Source organism: Oryctolagus cuniculus, chromosome 1 (assembly GCF_051225735.1).
Source record: "Oryctolagus cuniculus isolate XC-2025 breed Fujian yellow rabbit chromosome 1, ASM5122573v1, whole genome shotgun sequence".
NCBI lineage: Eukaryota > Metazoa > Chordata > Mammalia > Lagomorpha > Leporidae > Oryctolagus > Oryctolagus cuniculus.
The window spans coordinates 181,538,668-181,553,610 of record NC_142867.1 but is presented as its reverse complement, the minus strand read 5'-3'; the positions used below and the strand labels follow the sequence as shown (position 1 = coordinate 181,553,610).

General features: G+C 38.7%; 1 protein-coding gene and 1 pseudogene across 3 annotated transcripts in view; one reads left to right on the top strand and one right to left on the bottom strand.

Annotated features, from left to right (window-relative positions):
• The window catches only part of ADAMTSL1 (ADAMTS like 1), a 1,088,032-nt gene that overhangs the window by 489,638 nt on the left and 583,451 nt on the right, over window positions 1-14,943 (bottom strand). The gene's annotated exons all lie outside the window — the stretch shown is intronic.
• Window positions 143-421, top strand: LOC100345984 (ER membrane protein complex subunit 4 pseudogene; annotated as a pseudogene).

The following is a 14,943-nucleotide window of genomic DNA, read 5'->3' as shown; positions in this document are numbered from 1 at the left end:
GGCTTGTTGTACCCAGTCGGTTACTTGGACAAGCAAGTGCCAGATACCAGTGTGCAAGAGACAGATCAGTTCCTGGTGGTGACGTCCTGATGGGACATTGCCTTGGTTCCCCTGAATCAGATTCCCATGAGCCTCTTCAAACATGGCAGGTAGCACCATCTCCTTCTTCCCTATGATGATGGTCTACATGATGGCCTGGCAACCTATTCAGGCACTTATGACCATTTCAGCCACTTTCAAGATGCTAGAAAGTTCAAACCGGAAGTTCCTTCAGAGTTTGGTCTGTCTTATTAGGGACCTGATGGGTTTGGCCATTGGTTGTTAACAAGTGCTTGGCTATGGGATTACTGTCTATGCATCGTTAGCCTTCACTGAGTCCCCGGACAGAATGGATTTCTGTGGTGGAGGATTAATTTTGTGAGCCTGAGTAAGAAGCACCTGGCCTACATATTTGCCTCTCATTTACATCCTTCTTTTGTTTCCATTGGTTCTTAAAGTAACCACTCATGTTGTAAAGAATCAAAAGCTCTTTTTCCCCTGGAGAGGAGACAGATCCCAGAAAGGCAATATGCATATTACTACCATCACAAAGAAACTATACGACAACCCCTAACTGAAAATAATGTAGAAAACTGTGCTTAATGTTTCCAAGATAGAGCAAAACAACAAATATGACCAGAATTCTATGTAAACAAAAGAACAGTTGTTGCTAAATCAATAACCATCACAGTGTCTCCCTTCAATAATTAAATGACTGAGGATAATGTTTTTAAAAAGTTGCACAAGTTTGCTTTTAAACCTATTATCCTTAATATTTCACTTCTATTTAACACAAGTTGGAAAATTCTGTTGGAGACATTTGTGGAGGAAACCAATGCTCAATTCAGATTATACATGACGAAAAGAAAAATAAGCCAGACAAAAAAGAGCACAAAAAAGACAAACAGTACATTTATAAGAGGGTTGGGGTAAGAGATAATGAGTCCAGTTTTGATGTGGGAGGAAAGTATGAGAATTCCATAATAGCCAATGCATCTCAATGGGAATCCCTTTCAGCCACAGGGAATTGCCTTGCCCAAGATTACAACTCTCCTAGACGGTGGCCCATGTCAGGGACTAGCTTATGCCTGGAAACAAAGGCCTAGGCCCCTGGCTTCAAGTTGAGACAACTCTGCAAGGTTACTCTAGCTCCAGAGCTTCAGCAGGGTTGGCTGTCTCACTGTGGATCAGATTTCCTACTTCTTGTTCCTTCTGCCTTCCTTGCTTCCTTGCAGGTGTATCAGGGTGCTCCCTAACAAACTTTTTTTTTTTGAGACAGAGAGAGGGAAGGAGAGGGGAGAGGTATGAGGAGGGTAGGGAGAAGGAGAAACAGGGAAGGGAAGAAGGAGAGGGAGAAGGATCTAGCTCCCCAGTCTGTTGATTCACTCCCTAAATGCTTGCAAAGGCCTGAGCTGGGCCCAGCTGAAGCTGGGAACTGAGAACCTGATCCAGATCTACCACATGGGGGCAGGAACTCAATCACTTGAGTCATTATCATCACTGTCTCCCAAGATCTGTATTGGCAGGAAGCTGGAGTTAGGCACAGAGCTAGGACTCAAACCCAGTCACTGCAATTTGGATACCAGTATCCTAACTGGCATCTTAACATCTGCACCTGCTCTTCAACAAACTTTCTACATGCAACTCTGAGTCCAGAGTCCACCTCCAGGGAGTGTGGTATAAGAACGCAGAGGATGCCTGAGAAAACAGAAAAGATGTGGTTCTGGAAAATAAGACAGATTTTCCAGGAGTACTGAGGAGGCAGCAGTACCAAATTCCACAGAAAGTTAAGTGAAATAATGATGAAAACGCTCTGCTGAAGAACAAAGAAATGATCATGAGTGAACTTGGCAAGGGTAGCTTAAAAGGATCAGTGGTGTAGAAGATGGTTAGCAGTGGATGGAGGCTTAATGAATAATAAGCGTAGTGCAGTCAGTGTGGGCTGCTGATAGAGCCTATCTGTGGAGACAAAGGCAGAGACAAGGTTGTGCAAGTTAAAGAATACAGGGTCAAGGACTCTTCTGAGTGAGGGCTAAAAGGTCAAGGACAAGACAGAGGAGGATGATACTGGGCAAAAAGCAGAGCATAGAAGGGGTGGTGTGTTCAAGGAGCTGGGGTGGGATGCAGTCCATGGGCATGGTCTGTCTTTGACGGTGGCTGCAGAGGTGTGACAGTGATGGAAGAGGTGAGAGTGGCTGCACCTCATCTCCTAAATCAGGCCTCAATCTCTCTTTACACTTAAGTCCTAAACAATCTTCTTCAACTTCTATTTCTACCCTTATTTCCTATTCATCTCCTTCAGACATGAAATATTCAAACCAATCTGAGACCAATTCAGACGCTCCGAGAAGCTTCTGTTTCTATTACTGCGGGACCTTATTCTTGCCATTTCTTTCATCTGCATTTATGGCTTTACAAAGAGCCCCTTGTTCTTAAAATTTCTACCTATTCTTTCAACTTTTTTTATTTTAAGAATTTATTTGGGGGCCAGTGCAGTGGCGCAGCATGTTAAAGCCCTGGCCTAAAGCTCTGGCATCCCCTATGGGCGCCGGTTCTAGTACTTGCTGCTCCACTTCCCATCCAGCTCTCTGCTATGGCCTGGGAAAGCAGTAGAAGATGGCCCAAATCCTTGGGACCCTGCACCCATGTGGGAGACCCAGAAGAAGCTCCTGGCTCCTGGCTTCGGATCAGCACAGCTCTGGCCGTTGTGGCCATCTGGAAAGTGAACCAGCAGATGGAAGATCTCTCTGTCTCTACCTCTCTCTGTAACTATTTCAAATAAATAAAATAAGTTTAAAAAAAATAATTTATTTGAAAGGCAGAGAGACAGACAAAGAAAGCTCTTCTGTCTACTAGTTCACTTCTCAAATGATTGCAACAGATGGGGCTGGGCCAGTTTGAAGCCAGGATCCCACAAGTCAATGCAGAAATCAAATATGAGCCATTGCTGCTGCCTCCAAAGGTGCACATTAGCTGTGACTTAGTATCAGAAGCAGAGTGAGAGGCCGGCGTCGCGGCTCACTAGGCTAATCCTCCGCCTAGCGGCACCGGCACACCGGGTTCTAGTCCCGGTCGGGGCACCGGATTCCGTCCCGGTTGCCCCTCTTCCAGGCCAGCTCTCTGCTGTGGCCAGGGAGTGCAGTGGAGGATGGCCCAAGTGCTTGGGCCCTGCACCCCATGGGAGACCAGGAAAAGCACCTGGCTCCTGGCTCCTGCCATCGGATCAGCGCAGTGCGCCGGCCGCAGCGCGCCGGCCACGGCAGCCATTGGAGGGTGAACCAACGGCAAAGGAAGACCTTTCTCTCTGTCTCTCTCTCTCACTGTCCACTCTGCCTGTCAAAAAAAAAAAAAAAAAAAAAAAAAAAAAAAAAAAAAGAAAGAAGCAGAGTGAGGACCTGAACCTAACAAGGGATGTATTTCAAGGCAAATCTTAACTGGTACACCAAATACCCCAAAATTTCTACTTAGTAATTAAATTAAAAGATAAAATATTATCTAACCACATTTCTCTTTACTCTCTGTCCTGGCCTAAAAATCTCTCTGCAGGTGTATTTCACTTCTGTCTAGGATTCTCTCTGTTAGAACCTTTTTCTGAGCCAGCGCCGCAGCTCACCAGGCTAATCCTCCGCCTGCGGCCCCGGCACCCCGGGGTTCTAGTCCCATTTGGGGAACCGGATTCTGTCCCGGTTGCTACCCTTCCAGTCCAGCTCTCTGCTGTGGCCCGGGAAGGCAGTGGAGGAAGGCCCAAGTCCTTGGGCCCTGCACCCACATGGGAGACCAGGAGGAAGCACCTGGCTCCCGGTTTCAGATCCGTGCAGCGCACTGGCTGTAGCGGCCATTTGAGGGGTGAACCAACGGAAAAGGAAGACCTTTCTCTCTCTCTCTCTCACTGTCTAACTCTGCCTGTCAAAAAAAAAAAAAAAAAAAAAAAAAAAAGAACCCTTTTCTGTACTTCAGTTTTCTTAGTTAACCTTATTGTTCTGCCCTCCAGCTACAATACCAGACATGGTCCCTATCTTCATGAAATTCCCAATATAACAGTGAACTCAGATACCAAAGAATCATGTATCTGAAACCTTTCAAATATAGTCAGACTCATGGAGCTGAATAGTGAATGAAGATGTGATAGCAAACTGGGAAAGGCTATGAGATGTGATGAGATGTGAAGGGAGAGGTAGGTAGAGCAGGTAAGTAGGCCCGTTAAGGACTAGAGAAGTCATCTGAATGATATTAGGCAATTGCCTTTCCAAAGTATCCCTTTGTCTTCAGAGTGGAAAGTGCATGAGAGACAGAATACCCCTCAAAGAAATTCTGGGCTAACCTCCCTCCCAATCTATAGGAACTGCCCAGGTATACCATCACATCATCTACTTTGTTTTCTTCAAAACCATGATCACTAATGGATCCTTTATTGCTCTAATTTTCTTTTCCCATCTATCCCACCCTGCTGGTCTAGTAGAATGTAAGGTTCATGAAAACCAGGAATCATGTGTATCTTGTTCTTTACTATCGAGTATATAGAACTGTTCCCAGCACATAGTAGATGTCCATAAAAATTGCCAAAATTCAATTTTAATTTCTGTAATCGAGAGCTAGACAGGAAGGATCTGTGCTGAGGCTCCTGGGAATAATATTTATTCTTCACCAACTTACCAGAGCATCCGGGTTTTTCCTGGAAAATGGGCTTATGAGGCCTTACTAAAGCTTTTATGACATTGGGTTCTTTTAAGCAGAGGATTTTGAAGAGTCTCTTAAGAGCTGACTTGAAAGAACTAAGAGAGGTGCGAAAAGTGTGTCCCCCACCCCCATGATTGCTCTTTTTAAGCTGCTGAAGCTGTGATCCACCATGTACTTTCCTGACTTGGAAAAGCTGCATTAACATTCAGCGTCCCCTAGTCAGACAACTTGTTATCATAACCCACCTGTGTGAAACACTAAACTTTATAGTTTTTAACAGCTCCTTGGATTGGTAGAAAGATACGAGAATTGCAATTAACATTCCTCTAAATAGAAAAGCATTGCACAGACACATTCTATGCTGAATCCAGTGGAAATTCCATGTTCTATATGTCAGGACATATACACATTATGGACCAGGTCTATTAGATTTTTTATGAGTCATTTTGTTGAAACTTGTGGAACTATTTGAAAGTTCTCCTGGTCTACCATTAAGTATGTAGTTTACATTCTAGCCAATATTTAGGCTTAATTAGCTTTGTGTGAATAAACTGAGTTTCTACTCAGATCTCTGGAATTAATATAAAACTGGTTATGAAATCATGGCTTCCTTTTCAAATTGTGCCTTTAATTTGACCTTTCTGAGTGGCTGCCCAGTGTGTTCAGGGTATATAACCATTTTTACATATATCCAGATCAGGTCTATTAAAAGCAATTTGGCTTTCCCAATTTCAGTCCAGCAAATAAGTTCAAAATTGATTTCTTAAAAATGGCAATACCAGGGGCCGGTGCAATGGCACTCTAGGTTAATCCGCCGCCTGTGGCACCGGCATCCCATATGGGTGCCGGGTTCTAGTCCCAGTTGCTCCTCTTCCAGTCCAGCTCTCTGCTGTGGCCTGGGAAAGCAGTGGAGGATGGCCCAAGTACTTGGGCCCCTGCACCTGCATGGGAGACTGGGAAGAGGCAACTGACTCCTGGCTTCGGATCGGCGTAGTTCTGGCTGTTGTGGCCATTTGGGGAGTGAATCAACGCGACGGAAGGAAGACCTTTCTCTCTGTCTCTCTCTCTCACTGTCTGTAACTCTAGCTGTCAAATAAATAAATTAAAAAAATCTTTAAAAAATGGCAGTTTTAAGTGAAATCAATCTATTTCAGCCTCTGAGAATGTCAAAAATTATATTATAGCTCATAAGTAAAATTCTTAAATCTAGCCCAAAGGAAGTAAGGAATAATTCTGTTACATTTCACTTCATAAAAAATATAAACATTGATACCATCTTGATTATTAAGAGCCTTCAGCAGAAATCAACATTAAGAATCAATTTGCAGTCAATAAAATTGTTCACAACCTTTAAGTGATGAAGTTATACATGTGAAGTTTTCTGTTTTCTTTGTGTATGTGTGTTTTTGTTTAGTTCTAGTCATCACAGTAATAGTCTAAAAGGCCCACTTACCTATTCTCATTTTGAAGAGTTTGATCCTTTCTCCAACCTTGTTTTTGATACAAACTAAACAGAAATTTCATTGATTTTAAATGCTATTTAAAAACTGTTTTAAAGATTCAAACTAGTACATGTATCTTCCATAATTATGCCTAGATATCCTTTGTTGTCCCTTGTGAACAGGTAGGAAACTGAAGTGATCATCAACAGCATCTGGATGACTTCATCAAAAACAGTGAAATTAAATGAATTTTACTCCTTTTACATCAGTAACACTAGACTAGTGTATCCTTAGATAAACATAATAATTAACTCTAATGTTAGACTCATTTATTTGCTGCCTACAAAGAAACCCACCTCACCAACAAGGATACACACAGACTGAAACTGAAAGGATGGAAAAAGATATTCCATGCTAATAGAAAGCAAAAATGAGCAGGTTTAGCTGTCCTAATATCAGACAAAATAGACTTTAACACAAAAACTGTTAAGAGAAACAAGGAAGGGCATTATGTAATGATTAAGATATCAATTCAACAGGAAGATGTGATTTGAATAAGTTATATATATCCAATGCCAGGGTGCCTAGCTATTTAAAGCAAATATTAATGATCTAAAAGGAGACACAGACTCCAATACAATAGAAATGGATGACTTCAAAGCTCACTTTCATCAATGGAAAGATCAACTAAACAGAAAAGCAACAAAGAAGCAACAGAGCTAAACTACACTATGGACCAAATGATATAATTAATATCTACAGAACATTTCATCCCACAGCGGCAGAATACACATTCTGTTCATTAGTACATGGGACTTTCTCTAGGATAGACCATATGCTAGGCCATAAAGCCAGTCTCAACAAATTAAAAGAAAATTGAAATCATAAAATATCTTTTCTAACCACAATGAATGAAGCTGGAAATTAACAACTTAAGAAACCCTAGAAAATATGCAAACACATGGAGACTGAATAATGTGCTCCTGAATAAACACTGTGTCATAGAAGAAATAAAACAAAATCCTAGAAATGAATGAAGATGACAACACAACATGGGATAGAGCAAAGGCAGTGTTAAGAAGTTTATAGCAATTAGTACCTACATCAAGAAATTGGAAAGGTATTAAATAAATGATGTAACAATGCATCTCAAGGACCTAGAAAAACAAGTACAAATCAAATTTCAAATTAGTAGGAAGAAAGAAATAATTAAAATTAGAGAAGAAATAAAATTGAAACAAAAAATACAAAAGATCAGTGACTTGAAGAGCTGGTTTTTTGAGAAAATAAACAAAATTGATAGACCATTGGCATAACTAACTGAAAACTGAGGGAAAAGACTCAAATTAATAAAATCAGAGATGAAAAAGGGGATGTTAAATGGGCACCACAGAACTAAGAATCATGAGGAATTACTACAAACAACTATATGCAAACAATTTTGAAAATACAGAAGAAATGAGGTTTCTGGACACATGCAATCTACCAAAATTAAGTCATGAGGACACAGTAAACCTAGATAGAACAATTTCTAAGACAGGATTGAATCAGTAATAAAGACCATGCCAACAATGGAAAGCCCAGGACCAGATGGCTTCACTGCTGAATTCCACATAAACTTTAAAGAAGAACTAATTTCAATTCTTTTCAATGCATTCAAAAGAAATTAAAAGGGAGGGATTCCTCCCAAACTCCTTCTATGATGTCAATGTCACATTAATTCTGAAGCCAGAAAGAAATACAATAAAGAAAGAGAACTATAGACTAATATCCCAGATGAACACAGATGTAAAAATCCTCATCAAAATACTAGCTAATCAAATCCAACAACACATCAGAAAGATCATTCACCAGGACCAAGGGTGATTGATCCCTAATATGCAGGGATGGTTCAACATACGCAAATCAATGAATGTGGTATAGCAAATTAACAAATAGAAGAATATATAAAACATGATTATTTCAATAGATGCAGAGAAAGCATTTGATAAAATTCAACATTCTTTCATGATAAAAACCTCAAGAAAATTGGTATAGAAGGAACATTCCTCAACACAATCAATGCAATATATCATAAACCCACAGCCAGCATCATTTTGAGTGGGGGAAAATTCAAAGTATTTCCACTGAGACCTGGTACCAGATAGGGTGTATATCTACACCATTAGTATTCAATATAGCTCTGGAAGTTTTAGCCAGAGCCATTAGGCAAGAAAAAGACATCACAGGGATATAAATTGGAAATTATTCCTGTTTTTGATACATGATCCTGTAAATATAGGAACCAAAAGACTCTACTAAGAGACTATTGGAACCCATAAGAGAGTAGGATAAACTTGCTGGATGTAAAATCAACACACAAAAATCAATAGCCTTTGTATATACAAAAAAATGCCATGGCTGAGAAAGAACTTGTAATATCAGTCCCATTCATAATAGCTACATAAACTTAAATATCTTATATTTCAAGGGATGAAAGATCTCTACAATGAAAATTATAAAGTATTAAAAAAGACAAAAGATACACACAAAAAATGGAAAAATCTCTACGTGGCTTAGAAAAATCAATATTATCAAAATGTCCATACTACTGAAAGCAATTTACATATTCAGTGTTATACTAATCAAAATATCAATGACAATCTTCTCAGATCTTGGAAAAACAATACCAAAATTTAAATAGAAACACAAGAGAATCAGGATATCTAAACAATTTTAAACAACAGAAAAGCAGAGTCAATACATCCCAAATTTCAAGACATATTACAGGGCAGTTATAATGAAAACAGCCTGGTACTGGCACAAAAATAGACATGCAAAGCAGTGGAACAGAATAGAAACCCCAGAAGTTAATCTACCCATCTACAACCAACTAATCTTTGACAAACAAGCTAAAATCAATCTCTGGAGAAAGGACAGTATCTTCAACAAATGGTGCTTGGAAAATTAGATCTTTATGTGCATTAGCATGAAACAAGACCCCCACCCCAACATTACACCTTATAGAAAAATCAACTCAAAATGTATCTAAATCTAGGATCTGATATCATCAAATTATTGGAGGAAAACATCAGGAAAACTTTGCAAGCCATTGGCATAGGCAAAGACATCTTGGAAAAGATCCCAGAAGCACAGACAGTAAAAGCAAAAACAAATAAAGGGAATTACATTAAGCTAAGAAACTCCTGCACTGCAAAGGAAACACTCAACAAAGGAAAGAGGCAACCAACAGAATGGGAGAAAATATTTTCAAGTTCTGTAACTGATAAAGGATTAGTATCTCGGATCTTTAAAGAGTCCAAGAAACTCAACAACAACAAAACAAACAATCCAGTTAACAAATGGGCAAAGGACATGGACAGACATTTTTCAAGAGATGAAATACAAATTGACAACAGACACATGAAAAAATCCCCAGCATCTCTAGCCATCAGGGAAATGCAAATAAAAACCACAATGAGTTTTCACCTCATCCCAGTTAGAACAGCTGTCATCCAAAAATTAAAAAACACTAAATGCTGGTGAAGAAGTTAAGAAAAAGATACACACTGTTGGTGGGAATGTAAACTAGTACAACCATTATGGAAGATAGTATGGAGATGGTCTAGAAAACTGGAAATAGATCTACCATATGATCCAGCCATCCCACTCCTAGGAATTTACCCAAACAAAATTAAATCAGCATATGAAAGAGTTATCTGTACCCCCATGTTTACTGCAGCTTAATTCACAATAGCTAAGATATGGAATCAACCCAGATGTCCATCAACTGATGACTAGATAAAGAAAATGTATCTATACTATGGAATACTACTCAACCATAAAAATAATGAAATCTTGTCTTTTGCAACAAAATGGATGCAACTGAAAACCACTATGCTTAGTGAAATAAGCCAGTCTCAAAAAGACAAATTTATGTTTTCTCTGATATGTGACAGTCAATGTAGAATACAAAAAAATGTATAGGAACAAAATGGACATTTTGAGATATGATTGTCACTTTTAGCCCTTGTTTATACTCCTATAGAACTATGGCCTTCCTACTTTTTACTTATTGAATATTATGGTTAGAGATGAATTAAGCTTGTGAATATAGAGTTAATTCAAATTGTGTCTTCGCAAAAACTGATGAAAGGAAGAGCAGGGAGGAAGGGAGAGGATTTAGGAGGAGGGAGGGAATTTTGGTTGTCTTCTTGGAGTTGTACCTATGGAATGCATAAAATCGGTTCTCTTTACAGTAATAACAATAAATTAAAAATAAGAGAAAACAAAGATGACAGAACAGGTTAACTGAAGCTCTTATAATCTGAATCCATTGGCTCAGTCCAGTGCTCATTTCTACTATGTGACTGTCTGATTTTAGCAAAGCATCTGATAATCTTTAGTTCTATGCTACAGGCAAGATGGATAATGTATGCCACATGATATTCTAGTTGAGGCATAGTTAAAATCTGTACTTTCAGTTCAACAATTACTTATTGAGCAATTACTATGCTCTGGAATCTCTGCTATGTCTAGAGTAATTCAATGCCAGTACAAAGAGATATCTTAAGGCCTTGATATATGACCTATATTTTTCATGTAATCTGATTAACTTCCAGCAGATGTGAGTAGCTAGAACAATATTGCTCATCTAAAACAACAGATAAAAGTTAATGAGCTGGCCTCATTAAAGAATATATGTCAGATTCTGAACTGAAGTTACAAAGAAAATCCTATCATCCAATATGGAGTGGGAATAGGAACAGTGTTTTCATATGAAAATGCTATGTGCTTTCACTTTTCTATAAAATCATTGAAAGAAAAAATCATTATTTGGCTTGGCAAAAATTTATAATTTTATGCCACATGATTAAAAAACAAACCAAGTTTATATAGACACCAGTTGTGCCAGATATGCCCTAGTTAGATCACATCTTAATATCATTTTCAGTTCTGGGAATAACATTTAGAAAGATCTTGATAACAACAACTTATTCAGGTGAGCAAAGGCTGGTCAAAGGAAGAAAAGTTGGAAGAACTGAAAAACTGGGACTATTGATTTGAAGCTGAGAAGGCTATGGGCAGCTGAGAGATTATTTTTAATCAGGGTCAAAGGAGCTGATGACTATTTTTTGTGCCTCAAGGTAGAACAAACAGGACCCATAGGTATAAATTTTCAAAAAGCATAATTGGGCTTGGTCATAGGGAGGAAGTAAACACTGGATGTTTTATCTTAAGTGACATCTACGTTTTTTAAATTGTCCAGTAGGAAATAGGGGTTTGTGACACAGGTGTGTTTTGTGTGTGGTATGGACACCTAGTGGAGTGTATATTATAATTACTCCACATACCTGGCCCCTAATTCTTTCAGGAATTCAATGATTAGTGCATGCATTTGGGTAATTTGGCACCATTTCCCCAAATCTCTGTGGGGACCTAATATATGAAAATGTCACAAGACCCTTTCAGCCTACTGTTTTTATGTCAGTAGAAATGATTCATGGCTAAGTCACTATGGAGCTAACCCTTCTAATCCACTCTCTGCTCCAATTAAAAGTGCCTGAGAGCATTGATTATTGGTACAAGTGGCCAAAACTTCTCACCCCTCTTATTTTGTCTCATTCAGCACACATATCCCTTTGATATGCATAATATTTGTTTCAATTCTAGGATTGAATGCCAAGTACAAGGGGTTTTCTGGGGACTAGAGCACTTGGAGGATGGATCTGGCTTTGTTTCAGGATCTCTGATGTACAGAAGTTCACAGAGCTTCCTTCAGTTCTGCGATGCTTGGGGGTCACGGCAATGGTATAGGCCAGTTTGGGGTAATACCTCTAAAATAAGGCATGTGAGACCCATTTAGATGTACAAAATATATCGAACACATACTTTAGTTTTCTACACATAGCTACGACATTTTCAAAGTCTGTACAAATGCACACATGGAGAAAAATCAGGGCCAGATCAGTTCCAAGTTCATAATAAGGGTTATTGGAACATTCCTATTGATAGGCATCTTCTAATACAAGCAATGCAAAGAGTAAGAAATGCTGAACTTGGCATCAATAGGAAAACCCAAGCAAACACACCTTAGGCATCCAATGTGGTTCACAGAAAAATACCGCTAGTGGTGAAGCCTTATAATGCATGCTATGACACCTTAAGATCTTGTTGAAAGTACTGTCCACTGAGCTGCTGTGCTGTACCACCTGGTGCTTATTAGGAATGCAGACTCTCAAGCCCCACTCAAGAAGTTCTGAATCAGGTTGTATATGTCATCAAGATCTCCAGGTGATTCACATGCATCTACAAATTGTGAGAAACCCCATCTTAAAACTTACCACCACCAGAGCAACACAGTTAATGAAATAAATTTTCTTTTAATGAAAAATCCTTAGTGTTTTAAAAGCAGAAATAACTTTCAGATCCCAGCCCCCAAAGGGGCATGATGAATTAGTAAAAGAATTACTGATGCCTAATGAATAAAATTAATAATGCTCTGCATTTTAAATTAATGCTAATCATTTTTCCAGGATGGTGAGTTGTTCTGGGTGATTCAATTTTAATTTAATTAGTGACTGGTGAAACAACAGAGTCAAAGTTTTGGTTGAAAAACACTCCCTTATTTAAGTTCTTAGCTTTTCTGCTCACATGCTAGAATACAAGCACAACAGACATATTAAGGTCCCAACACCAAACTGAAATCCAAAGCAGCTTTTAGAGTATGTTGAGAAAAGTTACTCATTTTTTTCCTCTTAACCACATGAAACTATTTTGCCATCACAATAAGGTTTTTGCAAAAGTATGGAGTGAAAGCTATAAAAGTCATGAAGTCATATTTAGATGAACTAAGAGGCTATGATTTCCAAGTAAAGAGAGTAATGTTTCCAAAAATAGTACAGCTGATCTAGTGGCAAAGAATATGTCATTATGAAATGCAGAATTTATCGATGCATATACACACATATGTATGTAGGTATTTATATATATATATACATAAAGTATAAAAGTACTATGAACAAATGAAAAAACAATTGGACTTGGGTTTGTAAAAATGCTATAATTCAGATACACACCATTAAAAAACTCATTGATAAATCATTGGAACTTAGGACTGACTTTTGATTTATTTTTATGCTGACTATAGTTGTGACTCCAGGGAGATGTTTATGTACCGACAGTTTCAGCAAGGAGCAGCAATAGCTAATCTGCTCAGTTTTTGAACTCTGAGAGTTATGCTTTGAATTAAAGAAGATTTATGGAGGGAGCAATGGCCTTTTATGGATTACACGCTAAAGATCAGAATGAGTAAGAAAGAAGGCATTCAAAAGAACTGAGGCTTTTTATTTATGCACATTAAAGAAATATACAGTTTAAATAGTCAAAATCATGTAAATGCCTAATTTTATACACTGCACAATTCACTTTCTCTTATTTGCATGCTACTTGCTGCTCATGTTCTGACTTATGACACGTTCCCATTGTTTTAGTGCATAATTTGTTTTCTTTATTTTCCAGCAAACAAGAGAGATTCTTGCAGTCATCACGGACTATGTAGGATACATTCTGTATTCTCTTTAATGCCAAGTGCTCTGCCAGGTACATAACAGGTTTTATAAAGGCCTATTGAATTTGTGGAAAAATTATATAATGATCTAAAATTGCTTTACCATGCTTGGATGATGGTAAGATGTTTAAAACAAAAGGTAACCTTCAAGAAATAACCTATTTGGGGGGCGGGTGGTAGTGGTGGTGAAGGACAGGTAGAAGAGGAAGATGGCAAACTGCCTGACAGCTCGCACTGCAGAACTCTCCAGCCGTTGGACATCAAAGCCCTGGACGAGCCGCACAAGAAGGAAGAGGCTCTCCAGCCTTTATCAGGTCTAGGCACAGACCACATCCATTTGAACTCAGTCATGGGAAATGAGTGGGGACTGAGCAGATTTCATCATCTCTAAATTCATTCTGAATGGCACAGCAGGCTCCTCCCCTGCTTTGGAGTACAGAGCCAACATTTAGCCACAAGCTTAAGTAAAACTTCTTAGCTAATTGAAAGGTTTAGGAAAATGTAACCTGAAATGCTTTGCGCTTACCTATTGAAGCTACAAGCCTCAAGGCAGGTCCTGGGCTCATGCCTGAGCATGAACATCTCTTGAGAGTTTAAGGGAGCAAGAGAAGAATGCAGGCAAAGCCGGGTAGCTACTCTAGCTTAGGAGACTGCACCAAAAGCAGCAGATTTATTAGACAACAGGCACCAAATTACTGAGATTTTAAAAAAGATCATACTTTGTCACAATCTTATTTATCTATCATTTATAATACATTTATGGTGACTTTTATAATTTGTTTTGATATAAAAATTACCCCCCCCAAATATTTTAGTTACTTGCCTCTGTAAAATACCTGGATTACCAGTTTTTGTTACGTATTAAATTGCTTTCAATCGCACATCCAGGAAATATCCCTAGGATGGCCCATGGGAGCATCCATTGAGAGCATATCTCAGTATAACTCTAGTCAGTAATTCAGCAAATCAGCTAATAGCGATCTCAACCAGACCCTTACTAATCAAATGCATTCTTAAGTGATTAAGAATATGTGCCCTGGGTCTTAGTTAGATTTATTGAATTCCAAATTTTTCCATTTGCTTCAAAATTCTGTCTTAGATAACTAGACTGGCAGGTACAAGAAAAAGTCAGTTGGGAGCAAAATGGTATAACCATCACAATAGCCACTCTGCTTAAAGTCTTTCTGGAGAGCTGTGATTTCAGAGCAAGGTGTTAAATGACATACATACATACAT